The sequence below is a fragment of the Vanessa tameamea genome, chromosome 14, assembly GCF_037043105.1.
Source record: "Vanessa tameamea isolate UH-Manoa-2023 chromosome 14, ilVanTame1 primary haplotype, whole genome shotgun sequence".
Classification (NCBI taxonomy): domain Eukaryota; kingdom Metazoa; phylum Arthropoda; class Insecta; order Lepidoptera; family Nymphalidae; genus Vanessa; species Vanessa tameamea.
This window is the reverse complement of record NC_087322.1, coordinates 3,382,453-3,405,859: the sequence shown is the minus strand read 5'-3', so window position 1 is coordinate 3,405,859 and position 23,407 is coordinate 3,382,453. Positions and strand designations below refer to the sequence as shown.

At 31.2% G+C, this 23,407-nt stretch overlaps 1 protein-coding gene across 1 annotated transcript in view; it reads left to right on the top strand.

Annotated features, from left to right (window-relative positions):
• Positions 1 to 23,407, top strand: part of LOC113398603 (uncharacterized) — a 203,398-nt gene that overhangs the window by 45,333 nt on the left and 134,658 nt on the right. Inside the window, exon 2 of the mRNA XM_026637413.2 lies at positions 10,912 to 10,946. The gene's annotated coding sequence lies outside the window, so the exon portion shown is untranslated. The remainder of the gene's footprint in view (positions 1 to 10,911; positions 10,947 to 23,407) is intronic.

Below are 23,407 nucleotides of genomic sequence, written 5' to 3'. Positions count from 1 at the left end.
CAGTAGGTACTATCGTTTCTGATTAGTAAATATACTTATGCTAATTGTATTTGGATTTTTTTAATGGTATAGGTAGATGGATAGGCAAATGGGCCAGCTGATGGTAGGTAGATCGATGGTAGGTGGTACTTACCACCCACGCTGTTGGAAATATTAGCCAATCCTTTCATTGTCAATGCGACACCAACCCTATGAACTAAGATGTTATGTGTCGGTAGTTACACTGGGTCACTTATCCTTCAAACCGGAACAATATTAAGTATTCTTCTTTGGCGGTAGAATATCTGATTAGTGGATGGTATCTACCTAGACGAGCTTGCACAAAGTGCTACCACCAAGTAAAAATTAAGTTCAATAGGCGCACTTTAATGTGCGTAAAAATATTTTCTAATGTAAATACATTAGAAAATACAGAGACAGTGGACAAAACAACCAAATACATTCTCCCATGTCTTCAGACTGATATTATGTATTAACATTGAGATAAAAAGTATCTCACTATTGATGTCTTATAGTACAATCTGTATGAAGAAAACCTATACTACGTTTTACTATATACGCCGTACTATCTAAAGGAAGATCTAACCACAGAATCCATACCCTTAACAAGGAAGAAAATGACAATCGTAACTACGTCACATCAGTTAACACATGCGGTAGTTTTATTCTGGCTTCAGAGGCCGTAGCGCCATATCATGATTTATTAATACGAGCGAATTGTAATAATAAACAATAATTAAAGTAGAAATACTAGCTGTGCTCGCGGATTGGATGCATAAATCTGCTCGGTGATCCTTTTTCTTCTGGTTTGCTTTTCTAGTATCATTATTTCAGCTATAAATATTATTATGGAAATAAAACATAGCCTATATAATATCATATACAGTAGCTTTCTAATGGTTAGAGAACTATTAAAATCGGTTTAGTTGTTACAGAGTTTATCGATTACAATAGATATTGTACCGATATGCAGCAGTATTGTTGTGTTCCGGTTTCAGGGTGAGTGAGCCAGTGTAACTACAGGCACAGAAGACATAACATCTTAGTTCCCAAGGCTGGCGACGCATTCGGAATGTTATGTTAATGGTTAATATTTCTTACAGTGTCATTGTCTTTGGGCGTTGGTAACCACTTACCATCAGGTGGCCTATATGCTCGTCAATTGTCATAAAAAAAAACTAATCTTTAATTTTAATAATATTAATATAGATAGAAAATGTTAACTCCAGCTCATGAATTTTGTCACATTCTATCCATAGAAGTCCATAGAAGTGTCCATAGGTTGAATTCCAAATCCTTAATATGGATAAGATACATATTCGTCATTTTTAATAAATTTGCTTCGTTTCAGCTGCAAGAACATAATCTCTGTGTTGAAGAGTCAGAATTCCAAGTTTATGCAGACGAAGTCGCAGATATCAGTTCGTTTTAAATGATTGTAAATAACAAGTTATTATTGAACGAGTTAATTTACACATATATAATCCACGAGCATGCCGTTTTATGTAAATAAAATAATATCGAAACTTGTATTACCATAAAGATAAAATTTATTCATCATTTGAACAAAATATGAATGATTAAGTTTGTAAATGTGATTAATCGCCGCCTGACAATGAACAAAAATAAATACGCCGTTTATTGGTAATTATAAAATAACTAACTGTTGCAGAATGCTAAGGATGTGATAATTTGTATAGATTACAGCTTTTTTACATTAACAGCCTGTAAATTTCCCACTGCTGGGCTAAGGCCTACTCTCCCTTGGAGGAGAAGGTTTTGGAGCATATTCCACCACGATGTTACAATGCGGGTTGGTGGAATACACATGTGGCAGAATTTCGTTGAAATTAGACATGCAGGTTTCCTCACGATGTTTTCATCACCGCCGAGAACGAGATGAATTACAAACACAAATTAATCACATGAAAATTATTATTATTATTTATTGGTAATTGGTTCACAACTGTTCAAAAACATAGGGTTTGTAAGTAACTAACCAACTCTGACATTACCTTGGGGACTATGACGTTATGTTCTTGTGCCAATAGTTACACTGTCTCAAACATACTTCAAACCGGAACACAACAATACTAAGTATAATTGTTTGGTTGTAGAATATATGAGTGGATGGTACTTGGTGGTATCCTACCACCAAATATCATACACTAATATTAGGATGGCACATTGGCTATATAAAGAATAGTCTTTACAGCTCCGATGTCTATGGGCAGTGGTGGCCACTTTACCATCAGGTGGCCCATTTTGCCTATCCACCTACCTATACAAAAAAAAACCTAATCGAAATTTTGGCCAAAGTTCTATTACCAAGTAAATTTTCAAGCAAACTTCAATAAGTTTTATGGATTTGCTATTAGTCTCATGGAATGAGTTGGATTTGAAAAAGATTTTTCTTACATTATTATATACGTAGTTACTCTATTGTATTCTATCATTATCATCATCATTTACACTTATTGTTACATTGTTTTATCTCACATTTGATTTATAACGTACTTTAAAATATCATGTAATTTATCTATACCGTTAAAAGAAGAGCGTTCTCAAAAAAATATACTGAATAAAAAAAAATGTCTTTATATACATAGGGAAATATTCAATATATATATTATAAACTTATTTTATAAACAATCCTAAATATGTCACTCATGTGTTATGAGCGACAATAGTTGTTTCCGCTACGACGATGATGTGTTCAGGAAAAAATCCTGTCTATCCATAATGAAAATACAAAGTAATTTCGAAATAGCATCATACTGCGCGTAAACTATTTGCAATAAACTCACATAGTTAAACAATCTTAACAACATAATACTCGCAAATCATTAAGTATATTAACTATAAATAAACATCTTATGATATTTACGATCGAATATAAGGAGACGTGATAATAAATTTAGAGAATCAAAGTTTTAATACACTTTCTCTCATCATAATGTAGTATTATAACCTAGGATGATAAATTTTGAAGATGCGTAAACAAAATAGAGCTCTGTTCTAAAGTAATAATGTATATTATAGCTTGAAAGTTTCATAACTCAGACGGGCTATACGGAATCAATATCGATTTGTTATATTAATAATAGATGTAATCACGTTAATCGTATAATACGTAACAATACTTTTGTTTATAAATAATAAATTATTTAAATGCCTTATTCCGCGTCATAATCGATTTCTATATTAATTAGTTATTAGAGCTTAATTGATCAATGTATTCAATTGAAACATAAAATATTTGCAAGACAAATGACAAGCCAGTTGTATAGTTCTTTAACACATTAAAGTGAGCGATTTTAGCGATTGTGATAAAATCGTTTTGAAATAATTCATAATTATTACGTAAGGTAATTGTTAAATAAAATATAAGGAAATATATTATCTAAATTTAATAATGATTAACGTACAAACATTTTCCGTTAAATTAGTTCAGTGGGAATGTACAAGTTACGTATCGATTTCGTTTGTAGAAGACACTATAATGTTAACAAATAGAAATTACATAATATACCGATTCGTCACGTGATCAAAGATATACGTAAGACAGACGATAGAAATTTCTTCGACTCGAATCGAACGATGTACGTTTTAGTAGCCTTTGACAGTTCAATAGAGGATCGTTCGAGCATCAACTGTTATTTCATTTTTTAAAACAATGAAATCATATTTCCTTTCTGCTTAATTAGTTTAACAAGACAGTTGTGCTGAAACTTACATAAATGAAAATTAATTATTTATTGCCAGTTATTCTAAAAGCCCTTAATTAATCTAAACCACAATACTACAACGTGCTAAAGAGCACTATTTAGTATTGTTGTGTTCCGGTTTAAAGGTGAGTCAGCCAGTGTGACTATAGTTTCAAGGATCGTAACATCTGAGTTTTCAAGGTTGGTGACGTTATGGGCGTTTGTGATCACTTACCATCAGACCCAGTGTCAGTCAATAAAAAGTGCTGTTATTAGTTAAAAAAAGATGTATACCTTGATGTAATCAATGGCACACAAAATAATTGTTATCCTTTAATCCTATTTGCGCTAGTACCTACTACGAAATTCAACAAATAATAGAAAATGTCTACCCTAAATGAATTCGGTAAAACAGTGAAACATCGTATCTTTCATGTTTTCTTCGAACTTGCTATAGATTAAATATAATATATAAAGTCGACATTGAACTTTTTCTCAAAAATAAAAACTGCTATACATAAATATATATAAATGAATTCGTAACGTACATTATAAGTTTGCTTCATTTGAAATGAGAATTAAATTTATTTAGAACAAATATAATAAACATGTACTTTCAGTACACGTAACACTTAATTCTACTAGAGAATTAAGTACTGTATAAGGCATGGATTAATTAATTAATATGAAAAAATCAATTCGATCGAACGTATTTTACAAATTTCCATCGAAACGCACACCACCTATTACCATCAAAATTAAATGTTAACATTGTAGATGAATCACACTTAGTAGCAATATTTATTCAAAAATCGATTATTCAAAATGCTGCTTCATACAGATTCAAAAATATGTATCTATAAGATCTATCTGACCCATCTACGCCCTTATAATCTATGATCAAATACCCGCAGACATGCTGGATCCCTCCATATATCAATCACAAGCGATCCGCCGACATTTATTTACAACTTCACGTATTTTAACCCGTGTCTATTTTCGATTGAGTAAATCCGTGAACGTATTTGGGCTGTTTTTGTTGATGGTTAATGTTTGGTACCGGTTGGTTTCATGTTTTTGTACGATTTAGCAGCTTTGAATGTGTATCTGCCAATACCGATTTGAATATGTTTTTTGATTCATGGCAAATTGATCTTAAAATACAATAACCTTAGGTTCATATTTGATTGTACAGTGGTTTTTAATATCTTAATTTTCCGTATTGTCTTTACTATTTGTACCATACGAAAGGAAATCAAGGATATGCAGAGGATCAGATAAATTTTCTTCTTAAATTTGCATTTAAAATTTTTGTTTCCCTACAATATTATCAATTTTAATTATTATTTGGAAAACAAAAATTTATTTTAAGCCCTGTAAACTAATATTATCAGAAAAATTACTTACAAGATCTTTTGGTATCGCTCACTATTACTGCAGACATATTGTATATCTGAAACAACTCAAATTTCAAAGAGGTTTGGTAGTTACTTGATATAAACAGTATAAAGATGAACATGAAAGAGTGAAATCTTTTAAATTACTTAAATATCTTAAAAGTTTGAATAGGGTGTGATAGATTGAGTTGCATCACGGATAACAGGAATCCCTTTGCAGTCCTCTCTCGCATAAAGTTTATTTGTTTAAAATATTTATATTTGCAATCTCAAAGCTTCCTCGAGCACTAAACGTCAAATTCTAAACTTATCCTGGGGTATTTACTTTCTCTGTTGCGTAAGCGCTGCGAAAATTCAACACTTCGTAACCTTTGTGTACAGTTGTGTCAGAAATGTCTGCAGATCAAAAGAAGACTACATATATAGAAGATACTTCAGTGTATGTCTGTTTGTGTTTTCAACTGACGCTTTTGTTTATGATCTGTCGCAACGAACCCATGCTGGTCGTCCGTTCAGAGAATTATTAAGTAAGTTTTATGTTTGCTTGAGATAAATTCGTTGTATCTTTATTTTCACATATTTTAGGAGTTTGTGCAATCAATTAGGTTAAATCGTAAAATCTTTAGTATTACCTAATGGAACTGCGTTTGTTCACTAAAACTTAAGTAAAGTAACAGCTAGTAAATATGAAGCTGGGCAAAGGTCCACTCTCTTGACAGATGGTGCTGCTGCTGCGCTGCTCTGATGGTGGTTAATGTGGCACCTAAGTCTTAGCTCCCCATAGAAATTGGAAATTATGACTATTCCCTACATCGTTAATGCCACCAACCATGGAAACTAAGATGTTATATCCATTGTGATTGTTGTTACACTTTCTCGACAAACTTGATCACAACAGTACCAAGCTTTGCTGTAGAATAAATGATGAGTACCACCTTACTTACTAGTAGAATTTCAACCTTTATATTTTCAGTCCAGTATATTTTTCTCCACAGCCGAGTAGAACTTTAAAGACAAATAAAGCGGAAACGATAAAAATTATTATAAAATGGAAACTCAGTGGTGCTGGTTTAGGTTTAAACGATATCTTCCGTTATGGTTCCCGTGTTTTGGCCACTGTGTCATCTCCCCCTTTCTTGTTTTTGTTTATACTTATATTTTATACGTATATCAAATAACGGATTAAGTACACGACATTGCAGTATATATTTGTCCCAGTTTACAATCAAAAAATATTTTCTTGTTTTTATTATATCCATGAGATTTTAAAAATATAGTGTAAATGATTTTAATCATGTTATTTGTTCGCCTATAATCCATCTGACTGAGAAGACGTCCATATTATTATTTGAGACATATTATACCATAAATGTTTTATTATACATGAAATCACCTTCTGACGTAATTGTAAAACAATTGGGAAAATCTGTGATATAACCTAAAAATAAGAAGATCTAACACGACATAACCAGTATAAATAATATTTAAAATGCTTTGACTAAGCGCAGTAGTATGATTGTAAAAATAATGCATTTTATTGAAATGTAAGGTCTAAAAACATAATAAAGTTCTTCTTGTTTTCAATGAAGTAAGTTCTTGACATAATTTATACTCAAATACCAATAACCATATTTCCATTCGTCGTGTTAATATTTGATACAATACTATTTTTAGAGTTTATTACGACACTACGTACATATAAATAGATTCTCAAACAAAGACGCATAAGAGATTTGAGCTCGAATTGATTAAGAGTTAAAAGTCAATATCCATAAAGTTCTTATGACTTCACTGTTGACGTTAGAATGGTATATTTTCAACCTTAGTTCTTTGTAATAAAGATGAAAACAGTAGATGCGGTAGTTTTCAGTATTATAGCTGTAAATTAAGCTAAATTAAAACCTTATGGCATTGTATTAGGTGCTGGAGTTTTAGATGATGCTGTAGGTTGTGAAATTTATATAAAGGATGAAGTACTAGTGGGCAACCATTATGTTTACATTGACCAAAACAAGTAGCGGTACTTAGGCAAGGTATCAATTATTTAGTGTCTTACAAATTGTAATTGCATTTTGAGTGTTTAATTACAACAGTTGTGAGATTTCTCCAAGCTCATATTTAATAATAATGGGAGTTATATTTATATAATTAGTACAATATGACGTCAAGCTCTTTATAAGATAGTGTAAATTTCCGTGACAACGGAGAAAAAAAGTTTTGTTTTCTTGAGTTTTCTTAGGTTTATTATTTACAGATATATATTTTCTTTGAAGGATCTGTCATTAAGAAAGAAATTTTCGGTATATTAACTAATATACGCGAAATTTGAAGGGACTTCTTCGGTTGAAATAAATAGTAATTACCTTTAAAAATGTCTATCTGCTAAGCAAAGGTAATCTCCTCTTAAGTAGAAAGTTGATTCTAATTCCACAACGCTACTCCAGTACGTTTTGAACCCGCAATATTTCGTTAAGTTCCAGTCTAATATTCTATCCATCTCAATCTTAATGGATATTCGAGTAAATTCATTTATTTTCTATAAAACATCTTCTGCGGTATTATTTTTAGTAGTTTGTCATGATTTATATTGACGCTATTAAGCTAGAGTAGCTGGATGAAATATCTTAACTATTTAATAATATAAATGCGAAAATATGTTTTGTATGTACAATTTACGTCTTAACTAACCGACCGATCGTCATGAAATTTTGGACACTCATTGTTAAGTGTACAGAAAAGGATATAAGATACCTAACAATCCCTCTTTCTCCCTTATACGCGAAACAAGCTCTAGACGAAAATTAGTTGTTAAAATATTTTTTTAAGCACTTTGCTATGACCTACCCCACAACGATTACCTACTTGTATTATATTTAATTTATTAATATCACTTAGTACAGAGCCACGTGGTATTAAAGATTAACGATAATTGTTTGACAAACAACAAAGTTATCGAGAGCTAAAAGCAATAATTCGTTTATTGATTGTGAGTCATTTGAAATATTTTGATTATTTGAGGGTCAAAACCAACACTGCTTGGAACCCAGTATCGTGAGATATTACGCAATATATCAAATTTATGAGGACGTTGAATTGATACTGTAAATTCTGAACCACTGCTACCATTCAATTTTATTTGTATAAAATAAATCATAAATACCATTATACTGTTCATTGAAACCGTTTTTTTACATTACATTACATTACATTAGCAGCCTGTAAATTTCCCACTGCTGGGCTGAGGCCTCCTCTCCCTTTGAGGAGAAGGTTTGGAGCATATTCCACCACGCTGCTCCAATGCGGGTTGGTGGAATACACATGTGGCAGAATTTCGTTGAAGTTAGACACATGCAGGTTTCCTCACGATTTTTTCCTTCACCGCTGAGCACGAGATGAATTATAAACACAAATTAAGCACATGAACATTCAGTGGTGCCTGCCTGGGTTTGAACCCAAAATCATCGGTTAAGATGCACGCGTTCTAACCAATGGGCCATCTCGGCACTTTCTTTGTTTAAACTAATAAGCTTACAGCTTATTACATACATGAATAGTATTGAATGAACGCTTGTCAGCGTTAACTATTCCATTGTGCAAACTTTTTCATACGTGACACTAATTGGCGTTGTCAGTATTATTTTTTTTACGAGTTTTAAATGAATTAAAATCTGACAAAATAAGAAGTTCTACCTCTAGTTGAGATTAGGAAGTGGTTTTTTTATGTAATTTAATAGTAAACCCTAAAATATAAAGTAAAAAATATATGCGATAATGTAACGCTGTAATATTATATGCAGTCCTAATAATTGGTTATAACTTATAACTATATTGATCTTGGCTAGAAAGTAAAGTTTTAGAATTACTTTTTGATGAAAGATGAAATAAGACAAAATATATCACAGGCAAAGAATCATCAAGGAATAAAAACATAAGCTGAAAAAAATAAATATATCGTTAGCCAGCAAAATTAAAATATATAAAGAGAATATTTTTATTTACTGACATACGCAGTAATTAAAATGGTGAAAAAGAGTAACTACTGAGTTTCTTGCCGGTTCTTGGTATACCTTCCGAACCAGTGGTAGCATTAAATTTAATTCAAGAGCGCAACATGATGATTCAACAGTGCCTTTATGAGCCTACTTAAAAGAATATTATGATTTAACGTGGATCTCGATTAAGATACTCGATCGTATTTCGAGCGATTTTAATATGTAAATGTATAACCATATAATGCGATAAGACACAAAATTGCGTTAACAATTTTTTTTCAACTCTTTATCTATACTTTGTATGTAGGCATAGTCGAATCGAATAAAATGCCATATTTATTTCACAAACGTCAAAATTTTAAAGAAGAGTGGTAAATTTTTGACTTGTTTAGCAATTTTCAAATCTATTTATACCGTATTAGAGCACATATTAGTATTAAAATGTAACGTGTAAGTTTGTTATGATTGCGTTTTAGAGATAATCTCTTAAAATATAGACAGTAAAATTTACTATTTGGTAGATTAAATTATAAATTACTGTAAATTAAAAATTGTAGCCCGCTAATATTATGCCTAATAGTTTATTTACGCTATAAAGTTAATATCGGTTTAACGAAACGCAAAAACAGCTATGAAAGTAGTAACTAATTGGTATTTAGAAAGTACGGGAAAACAGATTAAATATTGATAATAATCACCATAAATGCGAAATAAATCGGTCTACGTAGCTTCGATTTGCATCGTAAACGAGCTCAATGGATCTCGCACGCGGACTCGATACTTATCGATTACAAATCGATATTTGTCTATCAACGCACGTATAAACGATTTGCAAGAGACATTTAATTCGCCCCATCCCGTTGTTAAACAGGACGGAATGACAAATGGAAAAAGGAAAGGCACCGTTCATACCATTTAATGTGCAATTTGTATGAATACCACCGTTGAAATGAGCCAATATTGTGACAAGTTAAAGACAGAGTCCGCTCGCGTATGCCAAAACAAATATTATACTTTCCACTCTTCAAATTGTGATCACCCGATTTTAAACCTTATTACAAAGTCATAAGTCATACAGAACCCAAAAATAAATACATCAATATTCATTGGTAGGTTTGTATAACAGAAGGTGGCGCCACTGTCCAGTATGACATTGTGTGACATGTACAGACATTCCGTAGGGTTTGGATAGGTTGAACAAAAATACTGTTTACGGAGCACATTGTAATGAACATAAAGTAACCCATTGTTTCAGTTGCTGAATGAATGACATTTGGTAAATACATAATTTAAAATTTAGCTATTTTTTATATATTTTTATTATTACTTCTCATATATATAAATTTAATTTAATGAGTATGTTCCTCGTATTATCCTATAATATGCTTCATTACGAAACATCTTATCGGAATATTAATTATTGTCATAATATTTTTGATTTAAATACAAAAAATAAAATAGAAATACCTTACCGAGAGAAGACGGGTCTAAATTTGCTATTATCAAACTATCAAGCAACTGACCGGTTATGCAAACAAACTTGCAAATGTGAATCAATGCACGGTGGTCCAATACTTGCATACACACGCCGACTACGGGCGACGCCCGTCTAGACTCACGACGCCAATTTATTTTATGTTTATTCCAAACGCACTACGAATTCCTTACTAACAAATACCTATGTCATTAGATTTTTATATTTATAACTCGAGTGATCGGAATAACGATTTTATTAAATCGATTAAATTTTAAAATGTCAGTACACATAAAAACTTTTTTTTTATTAATACATTTAAATCTATAATGTCTTTACAGGTTGTCATAAGTTGAGATGAAGGAGAGGATATCGTGTGAGTATTATTGCCTTTTTATCTAACTAATTTGAAAATTAAAAAGAAATTGTTTAACTTAAATAAAAAAGTATGCAAACTATTTATTATAGTAATAATAAATTAATTTAATTGTAGTAACATTACAATGAACAGACTGTCCATCTTTTTCTTTCTCCTTCCTTTCCTGCCCTTGCCACAAAAAAATATTTAGGGCCGGCGAAGCACCTGATCGTTCACGTCCATCTCTGTCATATCCCTCTTTCTACGCTCCATCCATGTCTTCCTCTTCCCCTCTATCCCTTTACACTCATCCTTCCATATGGGGCAATAAACATAACGCAAATCTTGAAAGACTTTTGTGCTGGTAAGAAATATCCTAAGCAAACAGTACCTTATAATTATTGAGTTAACTTTGTAATAAAGGACCGTATTCATAAAAAAAAGGTTCAGTGATAGAAATATAACGTCTTCAAATTAGTAACAGTAATCTATTATAATTATGTTATGCGTAAATACATCATCAAATTTTCCAAAATAAATATATCCCTAAATAAAAAGTCAAGCTGTATTTTTCAAAAGTACGTAACATTTGTTTTAACTAATCATAACAAATGGGTTTCTTTGATCGTAACTGTTGAGCTTTAAAACCTTTATGTCGTGTGCATAAGAGCTTTTTTGGTTTGACAATATTGTACACTATAACTGTAAATTGCTAGGCCTACCTAATGAGATTACTTCGGTTTACAAATTGACGATAAATTATGAGAATTAAATAAAGTTTTGTCAAAGAAAATAGGACTGTTGATGATCTAGTTTATGCTTATAACTTATAATTAAATCGAATGAGCTATCTAGGAACGTAACAAATAAACTGACATATGATAAAGGCTTCATAATAATATAATATAATATATGAAAACTACACGATTCTATTTTAAAATAAAAAGAAAGTGTATTGAGCTAAATAGGTTTACTTTTCGTTTTTTTAAGTTTTAACTTAAAATCAAATACTTAATATCATTATTTAGTTAACATTATTAAAACAACTCAACTTTAACATAATATTACCTATATTTTTTTCTTTAATTAATTGGTAATTAAATGTCATATACATGCATCTACAAAACACTAGAAGACATAACACTAGCAAATAGCAGCGTCAAAGTTTAACCGCACTAGTTGAGTCACATTCGAAAATAGTACATAGCGTGTACAATACATTACTTTGCAAACTATATCATAATATTATATTTATTTTTTAGAATATTCTAGCATATGTAGGTACTTATTATAGTACATTCTTGATGAAAGGAATTGTGTTTTTCTATTTTTTATTTTATGATATTCGAGATTGATCATTGTTAATAATTTAAGGAAAACATGATATTTTATAATTTGTTTTTTTTTTCTTCACCTATTTCCAATTTTTCGCCTATTTCAAGTTCACCAATGAGTACCAAAAATATAATTGCTGACAGAGTTTTGTCTTTGCCTATTTATAAATAGAGATACTTAACCTGTTAAGCGATTTAAATTCTAATTTATTTTATTAAAAAATGAAACCGGGCAAGTGCCATTCAAACTGTCGCGCACTGAGGGTTCCGTACCACCAGATGGATAGGAAAATAAACAAATTTATCAGTTATCGATTTTTTTCTTATGCTTTTGCTACAAGATATTGCTTCTTGCCAAATTTGATGACTCTAGGACCTAGAATCTAGGGCAACGGGAAGTACCCTTTATGCGACATAAATGGTATCTAATATATTTACTAGCGTAAGCCGATTTTTGTCCCAGTGATTATAGGACGATCGCTGCACTTAAAAAATTGGTTATGGTCTCATTTTGAAGAGCACCAGTCGTATATGTGCAAAAAAATAAAGATGATTCTTGATTGCAATTCACTAAATTATTACAATTTAATAAATAATTAATTTTAGAGAGCGGAAAATAGTTACTGGCCGGTTAACGGTTAGCAAAATTAAAGTAAATTGTTAAAGAAAAACTCCAATTCTAATTAACATTAAAAATTTAATGTAAAAGTGGTTTCATAATTTTGGCGCAAAATGTAGACGAGTGACTTGCAGTTTACAATTAAATTAAATAAAGCAAAGTTTCGCAGGCTACCCCCACTAGTATATCTTGATCGATTAGATTTTGACAGTTCTAAAGAACTGCAGATCTCTGTATATGGCATTAATTTAACTTTTCACCTAAATCCGTTCCTGAGAAAAGAGTGTTCAAACTGGCTGAAAGACAGGTGAACAGAAGGACAACGAATTGATGTTAAGGGTTCCTTTTTTTCTTATAAGTTACGGAACCCCAAATATGTTTATCTCATACTATTAGTAGAAAAATAAATAATTAGTCGATAATTGGATTCTTTCGATATTTCGATATCGCCATTAGTCGATAGGATGACAAAATTGTATAAACATAGCTTTAGTATATATTATATTGGTATTAACTGTCTGCTGATGAATTGAATGAGCCGAGATGGCCCAGTGGTTAGAACGCGTGCATCTTAACCGATAATTTCGGGTTCAAACCCAGGCAGGCACCACTGAATTTACATGTGCTTAATTTGCTTATAATTCATCTCGTGCTCGGCGATGAAGGAAAACATCGTGAGGAAACCTGCATGTGTCTAATTTCAACGAAATTCTGCCACATGTGTATTCCACCCACCCGCATTGGAGCAGCGTGGTGGAATATGCTCCATACCTTCTCCTCAACGGGAGAGGAGGCCTTAGCCCAGCAGTGGGAAATTTACAGGCTGATTATGTTTTTATTATGTTTTATGATGAATTATGTAAACTTAGATATTTAGCTGATCTATACTTTAATTGTCATGTAATCATTTATTTATTTTTCATTTATTTTGAAATTTTGTAAATTTGTCAAAAAGATTATATCTAAATCGCACCATACGCCAGCTATTAGGAGAAAGAGGAACTAAGAATAAGACCAGAAACTGTTTTAATTGATGTTTAGCTTATTATGCACTGAATCTACATTTTTAATATCAATTTAAGACGTAGTTGATATAACATACATTTCGTTTCCAATATTGTTCCATAAATATATCAAGAACTAGTCACCCTTACTCCAAAAGCATTCCTAAGGGATTCGTTAAGTTTACGAGAATTCTGAGGCCTGTCTGAAAACGCATTTCTGAAATTCTACAACTTAAAACATTGTCGAGCAATTGTCAATAGTAAACTATTAAAGCTTTTATTCTTTATGTAATAGAGGTGAAGTTTGCCTGATTGAAATTTTGATTAGAAAATTGTAAAGTTTGTATCGTGGCTATGGAATTGTGTCAAAAGATCACCATCGTATGAGTGTTGTTTGGTGTATTTCTGTCTTGATGGTGTCGATGTAAATGACAAGACGGCGGTATTTTAGTACTAGTTGTTCTTATGTCGACTTTCACTTTGGATGCCTTTGTTTATTTGGTTTTAATTAGGTTTTTGGTAGATCTTCTTTCATAGTAACAGCTGCGCGCCTGTAAATCAACAAAATTTATGGTAACTGGAGTTTTAATTGAGTTTTTGTACTTTAAAATATAGGTTATAGATAGATCGATGGGTGTTTTGGATTATATTATAAACGCCGTTCGCGCTGACGATGACAAAGAATTATTTTAACTGTAAATGAAAATGATTGAAAGTAGTCGACTTGGCCAATCATTGAGTTTATATTCCATTTTTGAAAAACATGGATTGATAAGGCTTGTTGCTCGACAAAAGACTATACTGGTAATAAAAACAAATAAATAGTTAGAAACCTAGGATTTGTATTTGAGATAAATAATTATGTAATTTCATTCATATAAAAAATAGTAAAAAAAAACATTTAATTGGTGGAAACGAGTTTCTTGCCGATTACGTAGTTTTACGTTCGATATAATCCTGTTAAATGACTCTAAAATGACTACAAAGTATTTATAAGAAAATCTTTAAATAAAAAAAGAATCATTGTATACTATTGGTTGGGCTTTTTGCAAGCTAATCGTAGTAGCATTGTAGTATCTACATGTACTGCACTGTGATACCCATCAGACGTTTCTCTGCCAAAGGTTTAGACTGTGTATTGAGTGAATTTAGTAATACAATTTGGTTGCGATAAGCTTTTCCATAGGATATAATGAGCAATACCAATATTTATTAATATTATCTTTTAATGGATTAAAAAAACCACATTAACATTTTATTATAATTATTAAACTCCTACATATTCTTATTTATAATGCAGGATCTTGTTTAATGAATAAATTTATTTACTCATTCATAACGCTTGGCGCCGAGGCACTTCATTATCTAAGGTTTCAGTATATTTATAGATTAGCATTTTTATTTTGATTATAATATATTCTATTGATACATTTATTTATCGATCGTTGCATCAAGAATGAAATACTAAAAGTAAACCTTATTTGTATGTACTCAAGGTTTTCTCTAACGGACTTTAAACTCTTTAATAATAATATTTGCATATAAATGCATTTATTTAGTACCGTCAAATATATAAAGAATAATTATAACTTATTTTACGAGTGAGAACAAATCTACAAAAAAGGTTAAATAATCTTCAGAATCCACTAAGTAAGGTATATGGACAGAACTGAATTTCTGAACCGATCGGTTCAAATTCGACCATAAGCGTATCTGGTCATTTTCAAAATGCTATCTTTATGAGAGCTTAAATGAAAAAATCTAAGTACCTTTGGTCATTTTTATCCATCACTTAACATTACAAAATTTTTCAACGAGACAAATAAAGCGATTAATATTCTTCCTTAATTCGAGGCTATTTGTCCAGCATAAACATCATCAGGGTTTGACTTTAGAAATATATCATAATAGATTGCATAATAAAAGTCCAAACGAGTATATAGTAGACCCCATATATTTAATCAATATTAACCTCAGAAGCAAAAATATTATATATTTATGTCACTTTAATAAGACCTGTGGTAGGTGGCTGTTATTGGCGAATGACAACTGGTCCCATAATCTAAGTTCAGATAAAATCAAATCGTTTAAGTTACGACCTGTTCCAACATGTCTTGGACAGACTTTAGTGTCATTTACATTATTTATAAGCGAGGTTTTTAAATATAAACATTTTAAAGGGCGTTTAAGATTATTTTAAACACAAATTAACATACGGTGTAGGTATATGCAATACGGTAAAGGAATTCAAGTTGTCTTGTTGGTTTGCTATTATTGTACCTATGTTCCTATGTATTAGTATCCCTCTTAAATAAAACGTATACTATATGTATTATTAATTATATAAGTAAATATTAAAACATAGCTATTCATAGGTCCTACTCATACATAGCCTAGCATACGTAAAACAAAATAGATAGAAACCAATCAGGAAATAAGATTTTACCATTAACAATCTCACTACTTTTCAATTATTTCAAATAATCGTAACAAATGCGAGTAGATTATTTGCCACAGTTTCAACCCAATGATGTGGCAGTAGCATTATAAAATATAGTGTGCTAAATTTCTTGTACCTTTGCACTGGTGTGTGCAATGTCAAAAAATATATATTCCCAAATGTCTATTAAGGATATAAACAAGCAGAAAAGTTGAAAGAAGTTGATGCTAAGTCACCAGTGTATATAATCTGGGATAGATGGAAGTCGCCTTTTCGCGTTTCCCCCACATGATATGGGGGGGTATGTAGGGCTCGCCGGCGCTGAAGGCGCCGGAATACCCACTGAAAAACCAGCAGGACCCACTCCGTCTTTTCGGGGGACACGCGATCGCTTGCACATACTATCGTGCCGTCCCTACGGTATACCTCTACAGACCCCCAAATCCTAGAAGCTTCTCAGGAACACCATAAATACTTCGCCAACCACGAGATTTAATATCGCTTGTGTTTGGTAAACAATTATCAATCACACTGGGTCACTCATTCTTCAAACCGGAATTAAGCTAAAAAATATATCAAAGAGAGATAAAACACTTGATAAGTGGATGGTATCTACATATACGGAATATATATATTCATATATGTAATGTATTGTAGACAAAGGGTCCGGCTGTACTGCCTATAGTAATGTGCTTCATCCTGATTTCGGTAGAAACCACTTGACAACTTAACTATGATTCGACACTAGTGCATTCTCTATTAACACATTTTCACATTCAAATGGCAATCCAACTGCCAATTACCTGACTTCAAATTGCTGCTGAGAATTTTTTGACATAAATTATTATGACTATTTCGCCTATAGTTTGGCCTAGCACTTCGTGATCAGCGGGTAGGAGACCAAGGAGGCACTCATTTATTAATTTACTAATAATTTCAATTCAACTTAAAACCTATCGTTAAAAGACTGACAATGTAAAATTTTCGATTGGCTGACATTTAATGTAATATGTGTAATTGCAGTCATTATATTTAGTATGGTTGTTCCTATCAATTGAGATTTGCAGTCTTTAGTATAGATTTAGTTATCGAGTTTATTTCATAAAAGTGAAGGTTGAAATTTTGTTATTTATCTTACCGACCAACAAATTGCTGCAAATTTTTTGATAATCGATATATAATCGATTTCGTAATCGTCGAATCGTACTGCCGCCCCGAAGACGTGTACAAATGCTTCAGGCGATACAAAAGGAACTAAGCAAAGCAGTTCGAATTAACAAACATCGAATCTTAACACACCCATAAATTCTACTTAATCGGTACCAATTGAGATATCAGAATTTTGGGCATACAATTTTTTTACAAAATTGAACTCTATAACTTCGGTTAATGCTGGCTATATTTGATAATCAAACTCAGTCATTTTCGTCTTCTTTATCTCACGCCGATGCACGAGCACCTGCATTGTCTCCATTGATTTTAAACTCAATATCGTTTAGTTAAGTTTCAAATTTCGAATGTAACATCGATATTGAAATTTGGTCCGAGAAGTCTTAAGGCGGTCTCACACGTCGTGATCGCTAAGGTACATGGTAATCATAAATCGAGGTCCAATAGTTAACTCGCGTAGCCCTAAGGCGTGTGAATGAACCTTCAAAGTGGTTGCCAATATATTTTTGCTCTTTTGCGATTTCCTCGTAACTCGCTTACTTTCTTTTGAAGATGAAATCTCAAATATTTAATTTAAATGATTTATGTCAGACAGATGTGTTAGTGCTGTCAAATTTTATTTTTTAACTTTAATTTGATTTCCGTTATGAAAATTGTGATATATTTGTGATATTTACTACCAAAATTCAAGAATTTTAAATGATTTATAATTAAATGTTTGTAGCATATTCTTAAATATTCATTAATAAACTTAAATTATCATTAATAATAACATTTTACTGATGGTAGGGCTTTGTGCAGCTGTCCGCGTACCACCCATACACTAGCTTATTCTATCGCCCAATACTTCGTAGCAATGGAATATTGTATTCTACAATGGTAAGTAATCCAAAAAAATTTTAATAAATATATTTAAATTAATATCGCTAATAAGAAGAAAATATTGAACGGACTATTATAATTATTACCGCATATAAAAAAATTAACAGCAATACTGTTGACCTTGAAAGAGCTTCTCGTCTGGAATCCATTCTAGGTACAATATTAGGTCCAGCAATTCACAAAAAAATATTGACATCGAAACTGCACCAACATGTAAAATTCAACTTCTTAGGTTAAGTTGTTCTAATTCTGTTTGCAAGATATGACCAAAACACACTTACACACTAATATTGACACACAGATTTTATAATTATCTCAATATCTAAATAACGAGTCATTAAAATATTTTCTATTATATAAAAATATATGTGCCAGTTCATTGACACTTTCAATATCGTAGTTTGTAAATGTATGGTTTTATCGCAATCGTAAAAATGTCGTAAAATACGACACTAGAAGATGCACGTGCCATATCCCTGTTTTATTTGAAAATGATAGTATGGTGAAAACTGTTTTGTTAATCTACATGTGGCATTTAGAACTATTTTAGGGCGTTAATGTCACGGTTTCGTGCGTTATGAATATGTAAATAAGTTTTTATAAGAACTGCGATTTATACACAAATTTAGAGATTTTTGCGTGTTGCTTGCACAAATTAATACCTAAACCTAACGTAACCTAACACATCTAACGTCAGTTAGATTAATTTTTAATTAGCAGCATTTTATTCTCCACAAAAACGGAGAGAAGGCTTTACCCAGGCTAGGCCCAGCAGTGGGAAATTTACAGGCTGTTACTATTATTATTAGGAAAAAATAATGACCATAAGTAATTGGTAATAACCATATCGTATATTCCTTACATCCTCAATGCGCTGGATACTTCGGGATCTTAGCTATATCAATGTATGTATTTAATAATTATTAAGCCAATGTAATTACAGGTGCAAGGGATATAACAAATCATTCAAACCAGAACACGGAGTAACTAAAGCGTGGGTGTCTTCACAGTCGGGCTTTCATAGAATCCTACCACTAGAATTGAAATTTAGATAAATAGTTAATTGTTTTGAATTTTTCTGTGCCTCTTAAGAGTTTTTAGGTGTATAGACTAACTTACATCGTTTGATATTGCACAACCAAAACAACATGAGCCCCCTCCCCCTCTCATTACCCCTCATTCTATACCGAATTTTATCAAAAATGATCAAAGCCTGAAGTTAATTTTATTATTCATGATTGACAAAGTAATTTTCAGAATTAAATAATTATCTAATAGATTTTATACCATAAATTATATCAATCTATTTAGATTATTAGCTTATTACTAACAAAGATATAAAAATACAACAAATTTATAAACCTGCTATGTAGCTACAACAATATCGCTTATGAGAATCATTGGAAGCGGGCCCTATATTCAATAAATATAAAAAAAAAAAACATTAAAATAAACTTTGTAGTAATTTTGTAAGAACTGGTCATTAACAAGTATTTAAATAAATCACCGTCAATAGAAAATTACAGTAATAAAGTTTAAAACGCAATTAATGTATTGAACGGCGATTTAGAGGTCGTAAAGTAACCCATAATAAAAGTTAACCGTAAAATTTGATACATTTAAAACGTCTCATTCAATGTTTACATTTGAAGAATTCTAATTATTTATCTGTGGAATGTTTGACATTAAAGAATTATAACCAAAAGGACATAGTTCTGCTTCCCACGTGTAACGCGTCACTAAAAAAATCAGGATTGCCGCGCTCTAATAAAAATGCTGTGTTTTTGAAAACAGTGATTTCAATAGATTTCATATTCTTTGTTTATAGTAACCCAATTTGTACTTTCATAATACAAATAACTTATACATTTTTATTTATAAAAAGGTTTGATCTATATCACACAGTAACAGACTTATATTCTAATTCTTATGAGAATACGTTTTAATTGAATTGAATTAGTATTAAAAGTTATAGAACGAAGCCGTTGTTAGTTTTTTTTTAATATTATTTAAATATATGTATGTATAAGTATGTTGTGTCTTCTTATACTTTGGTTACGTACCAATATTTCTATCTTTTTTTTTCTTAAGTACTAAGTACTAAATAAATAAGTCTTCCCAGTTCTTTAGTGTCATTGCATGACAACGATACTAAACCACAAACTATAGTTAACTTCAATGGAGTGTTGACAGTGTGTAAACTAAATAGCTTTGATTTTTCAATATGCTTTTTAATATTTTGTAACAGAGAACCGAAATATAAATTCATAACCTACCTTAAAAAAAACAATAATTGGTTATCAGATATCAGAAACCCGAATATGGTGACTTTCATTTTCAGATTCTTCATTTAGCATAATTAAAGAAATACCGCAAGGTTAATGTTGTCATTTTAATTGAAATAATGGTATTATTGATTCTCTTTATATAAAAGAAAAAAATGATTAAATACTAATTTTCTTTAACAAAGTATTTACTTACTGATTGTATGTTATATCTAATAAGAAACCCATACCAACATTTATTATTTTCGATTCCAGTGAATTAGTCTGTATCATATTTAACCACTAACAAGCACACAATTTTCAGTGATATAATATAATTTGATCTGTATCTCCTTTCCACTCCTTGATTTAATACATGATGGCATTTGAACTTGATTGAGAACATTTTCGGAGACGTCCACTTGTCTTATAAAAAAATATAAATATTTACATTTTCTAAAATGTGATTGCTCACTTGCTAAGACGAGAAACAGGTTTGCTACATAAGCCTTTGCCTCCAGAACGATGGACTTGACTCTCGCTTTAGTTCATATATTTCCAGGATATTGTAATTAATATAATCAGCGTGACAATAGCCAGCGTAACAACCTCACCTCAAATTTTAAAATATTTCTGCAACACTTTTGTATCTGGTTGCAGCATTTATAAATTAAACAACCTACCCCCCCCAACCCAAAAAAAAAAAAACTCTTATTCAATTATTTTTGACGTTTCCAATAAGTTAATATTTCCGTACGATCTTTTTGTCCCTAATAACTGTGATGAGAAGTTTTTTTTTATTAGTTTGAATGTTTAATGTTTATGTGGTACATATTCCGACGAGCCAACAAAAGCTTTACTATTAAGAATTCGAGCCGATCAACGTTCAAAGTCCCGCACCTTACTACCAATAAAGTTATATCCCATTATATTTTGATATTAAAAATATCTACGTTAAGACCTTATTATTTCATAAACTCTCTATATAACTGCCTATCTATTCAGGAAACTGCTACGTCTGATTTCATTTGCTTTACGTTCTCAGGGTTTTATTAATGACACATGGAACAATAAAAAAAAAAAAATTTTGTATGCCACAAATCAGTCAACTGTTCGTAAAGTTACACATTTGTAGAAATTAGTCATTTTAAAAGATATGCATGGTAAAAATACTAATTAGAGTCATTTTTCACATTGGATTTTATTTTTCTTAATGAGATTTTTTAGTTTAGTCTATAAGTGAGGACTTATTTATGAAAGACTGGTTGTTTTAATTGGTGCATTATTGTGGTCATCGTTTTGCACGCTGATCTGCACAGTCTCGGAAGACTGATCTGAGTATCCGAAATATTTATTTATTTCGGCACCTTTATCGTTAACCTAAAACAAATTACATTTAAATGAATATATTTTATGAGTTAGCCCTGTTAGTTTTATTCCGATATATGTTCATTAATATCGAAGAAATGTCGTCACATTTCAACCATAAAACCGCATTGCCTGATAAGTTTTGATAAATAAACGCATAAAAGAAATAAAAAGGATTTTACGACTGAATGAGATGCGGTGTAAACATGTCGACAGATTAAGTAATAAAATACGCTTTTTACTAGCGTAAAATGAGAGACCAAATCATATAGGTAGCTTATGTTAGGTGCCATTTTATTAATAAATAAGGTTCAAGGTATTAAGTCTTTTATTGAAAACTAGATGGCGCCTCTGTACTTAAGGAAGTATTAATAGAGAAGCTGGTTTTTGCGGCTTTATTTTCTTCACATTCGAAGATAATAATTTTAATCTAGCGGATTTAAAATTCAAGTTAAGAAGTCTGATATGAGGAAATGCTATAAGTTATGCAGGTTAACATATATTAATAATATTATTTTTGAAAGGTTTTCTGGTAACAATTACCGAGAAAAGGTATCAACCATAACCGATTTTTTTCTATTTCACGTATGTACATCCACGACTTAAACACGCGGGCAAAGAGATAATAAATACCTAGATTGATTTTTATTTTCATGCAAAAACATTATATGTGACAGCAAAAATAGTAGTTCCGTTTTGACCAAATGCATTATTCCGATCCCAGCCGTAAACTCCTTACGATTGAGTATTCTCTGAAGCAAACGTGTGATGCATTTATTATTTCAAAGTTCTATTTTGTAGGGCTCTCGTATTGTTTTCGTAGAATTTATTTCTTACCTAGTTCCCATGATGTATTTAATATTATCTCGCACAATTCAAAAATACATATCGCACATAAAATTTGATTCATCTCTGAGCGAATTTTATCTCTTTTCTTGACACATACACGAAATGTGACAGCAATATTTAATTGATTTTGTAACATAAAACCGCTAAACTAGCTGTACTAATTATGACGTTCGCGAGCGAAGATCTCGCTGAGAATACAGAGATAAATGTAACGAGAGGAGGAGCTACTCTTCGTTTTTCATTATGTCAACAGATCTAGCTATATTTAAACTACATCGAAAATCTCGTTTGATAGATTTTACGATGGTTAATTACATCGCAGCATCGGACTTTAAAATATCTGAAAATATTTCAAATTCCATCACATCGTCATATTTATCGTCATCATTTCTTAATATTACGTAATCATGTATAATATGAATTAGCCCTGTACATAATAAAGTAAGATTTGAATATAGAGTTTGTTAAATAATTAAAAAATATATATAACAGTAGGCTGAATTTACTTTATAAAATAACAAAAAGATTCATGTTGTGACAACTCACGAC